The 3,773-nt window shown below is 41.7% G+C and overlaps 1 protein-coding gene across 2 annotated transcripts in view; it reads right to left on the minus strand.

Moving 5' to 3' along the window:
* The window catches only part of DCX (doublecortin), a 71,654-nt gene that overhangs the window by 17,543 nt on the left and 50,338 nt on the right, over positions 1–3,773 (minus strand). The gene's annotated exons all lie outside the window — the stretch shown is intronic.

Genomic DNA, 3,773 nt, shown 5'->3' on the forward strand with positions numbered 1-3,773 from the left:
GAAGCAGGGGTACCCCCCCACACCACGTTGGTAGGCAAGGCTGTGGCACCACGGCCCATGCTGATGAGCATCTTGGTACCAACAGAGCCTAAAAACTCAGAGAACCACTAAGAAGGCAAAGAGCTGCTGGGCACAGCCCAGGTGCAGAAATGTGACTCTTCCTGAGCAGGCAATCTTGATGATAGGTTTTAAAGCCAAAAGGTTTATCTGTGCCATTGAGGGAGAGGCCCAAAGTATCATTGGACGCCCTTCCCACCCAAGCATCATTTAAATCCACAGATTTACTCCAGATGTTGTGTCTCCTTCTCCCCGCTTTTGCCACCCAGACATGGGATGATAAAGCACCATTCCTCGCTGCAGAGCTGCCCAACCCACAGAAGGTCGAGTGGTGGGGAAGGCAGTTACTGACATTTATAATGGAGGTATCAGGCTGACAGCTGATGCCCAGCGTTTTGGCATGTCTGGGCACTGGGGTCTTCACAGAGGGCAGATCCATTGCAGGGGACTGGAGAGAGCGCTGGAGAGAACTGTGGGGAAACTTACTGTAGACAGAGCTGAATTTCCATATCTACTGATCCGTTTGAGCTGGGCTGTGAAAAGTTAATTTCAAGCTCCAATAAATCAACTATAAAGAAGGCTTTTGGCTATCTTAATAAGGCTCAGTATTTCACACTGGTTAATATAATGTAAATTTAAAGCACCGCCTAAGAGTGCCAGCTCTGGTTAAGATGCCAAACGTTAATGAAAAGTTTGCTTTTCACATTGGCATGACTTTCAAAATGGAGCAAGCTGAAATCTGCTGTGGCTTTGATCAAAGGTAGAATTTTCTTTGCAAACTTCAGTGAATTCCAATTTCTGTTTGCCTAAAATTAGGTTGAAAATAGTTAACATGTTGCCTATAGAGAATTCTCCCACAGAAAAGATGACATTTCCAACCAGCACTTGGTATTACAGACCTCCCCCTGAGGATGCGTGGCACCGATTCATTTGCAAATAATTGGGTTTGGCTCAATACACAAGTTCCCATTTGAATGCTAAGTACTATATTTATGCCATGGAAAAGACCCATGGGTTGCTTAGCTCACCCTTCAGTACGGAAGCCACTGCGCAGTTAAATGTAGTGCAAAGCTAGATCACAACATAAGAGTTCAAAAATTTCCCAGCCTTTTACATGAGATCAGAAGGAACCCGCAGGTGCTTTTATTGTCTCCAGGTCGTAAGTCGAAGTGTATATTTTATCCTTGAACTCCCCACAACTGCCACAAGCAAAAAGAAAGCCCAGGCAACCAAGAAAGCCTTCAGATCAAGGGTCCAAATGCGATGGAAAACTACCAGCATGCACAAGGACAGAAACCTGATTACATGTCAAGCAGAGATACTTGCAATTCACTTTGCTGCATTCTTGTCCCTTCAGGTAGTAGGTTATTGTGTGTATTTTGTAATTCTGAACAGCTGGCTGGATGAGTACTGGAGGCCGGTAAAGAAATTGGATAATCTCCTTGTTGAGCTCCTAATATTCAGGAAACAATAACTTCTGTATTTGCTTTATTTGTTCCCTTTTGTTTCCTGCTGTAACTTCCACTACTAAGAACTCACCACAACATTGTAGAAAAGACAGCCAAAAAACAACCCCACTCCCATTAAATAGTGCAAAACATCGCAAAAATTCAGAAAATAACAGGTGTCACAGATGATGCAGTTTTAGCTACGTTGCTTATGTTCACCACGTGTGTGGTATTTTCTATTTACCTTTTGTTTATTCAGCCTAAATCCTTGACCATTACTGTAGGTCCCTGAAACATGCCCCATAGGTATTGCTGTCTACATAAAGTCGCCGGAGTAAACTTTCTTTGTGAAAACATGCGACTTAAGTGCTGGATCTTATAGCACCAAAGCCAGCTTGCCTAAGTGGCGCATAGAAAAAGAAAAACACCAGGAGAAAGCCCTAGATACGCTCATCCCTGAAGGACATGAGGGGGATGTCCTAAAGAGCCCTAAAGAGGACGCAAGCCGGGAAGCGGGACCATGGGCTGCTCTACTGGGATAGCTGGTTCGAGACCTTATTAACCAGTATGGAACTTTTCAGGGTTGTTCTTGACAAGCAAGGCCAAACCTCTACCCTGCGTTAATTGCTTTAGGGGGTTTTAGTGACTCCAGAATAACCTTCTAAGTCATCTTATCTCCATTCTTCTCTTCTTCTTCTCATGCTTTCTCAGTAAAAAAAAAAAGTACAAGTCTCCCCTCGAGCAGTCTGGACAGTTTTAAAAGTCTATGTTCTGCTTTAGCTTACTCTAATCTACTACTCTAATTATATCCAATAATTAGTCTGGAACACCATGAAAACCCTGAGAGAAAGTTCACATCAACAAAAATTTACCCCAGCTGATAACCTGAAAATCATTGGTTTTAAATGCTGCATTTTGCTCTTAGCTATAAATTTATCAAAGCACAAGACAAAACCCGACAGTAGCCTGCTAGCGCAAGGACCTGCGCTGCTACCTGAAAATGGTGATTTTGTTGGTGACTCTTATCATGCACCCTTCGCAACGACACTGGAAACCATCAAATTAGTAAGATTTTGTCTTTTTCCATTTTTAAGTCTACAAGCTTTTTTATTCATAACAAAAATTAAACTTGTGTATATAGTTACAGCAGACAGGATAAATAGCATTGATTTCCAAGATATATGTGCATGCCTTTGTTTTAAGGAGGATAATATTTAATTTGAAATTCAGGATTAAAAGACAATATTGGCTTAAAAAGGATCATACTGCATGAAATGTTTTCTTTCCAATTCCTGTAGCTTAAGCAATTCCAATGAAGGAAGTTAAATCTTCACACTCCAGTCGACGAGGCACAAATTTATTTCTTACAAAGTAATTATTTCTAATAGATTTGATGGTAACATTTTTCTTTGTGTCAAGGTTTGATTTTTTAAAAACTTTATATTATGGAAGAAATAGAAGTTGGTAGAGATTAACAGATTTTATGGAGTACAAAATTGTTTGCAGTTCCTTAGGTTTTCATTAAGCATGGTTTCTTTTCTCGTTAAATGAAATCCTTCTCTGTTTATATTAGAAAAACCTTCCCTGAGAGGACAATATAGCTAGGATTTCCAAGAGGGGATTTCTGCAGTGACAGTCCGTCGGCGTCTGCTGCAGCAATTTTAATTGCAGAAAGGAAAGATACAGCCTTCTGAGAGATGCTGAGCCTTCTTGTTCATTTTAATACAGTAGTTGTAGAACTAAGCGTTTTTCAGGATTTTGACAAAATGGAGCTTGCCTCAAGCATCTCTCAGGATGCGAGCTCAGAGTTTGCTGAAATATCTGTGATGCCACAGATATTCTGAGTTCGCCTGGAAAAGGAGCAGTAAATATGCAGGATATATACCTGCACAGCTGTGAATAACTGGCTATTGCTACCATCCTCCAGGAGGCAGCAGCAGTATTTAAAAATTGTAATTCATTAATAAATAAAATAGTTAAGAAGAATTAGAACTCAAAAGCCTGAAGACTTAAGCCTTAGTCTGAATCACCTACCAGTGCAGAACCTCCTGTGCTTTGAAAGGGTGCTACGGGTAACCAGCTCCTTGTGTTCCCTTTCATAATCCGCAGAATGACGGAGTTGGCTGTGTCCGCACGGCTGATGGGTTGCCCTCACTGTCACTCTCTACAACTGCAAGTCTGGACATCGTCACAGCAGTGACATAGGCTCCAGCCACATTTTGGTTGCTTTCACTGCTGGATCAAGCTCCACAGCTCCTGGTGGCTGCC

Source organism: Pygoscelis adeliae, unplaced genomic scaffold, assembly GCF_000699105.1.
Source record: "Pygoscelis adeliae isolate BGI_AS28 unplaced genomic scaffold, ASM69910v1 Scaffold14, whole genome shotgun sequence".
NCBI classification, from domain to species: domain Eukaryota; kingdom Metazoa; phylum Chordata; class Aves; order Sphenisciformes; family Spheniscidae; genus Pygoscelis; species Pygoscelis adeliae.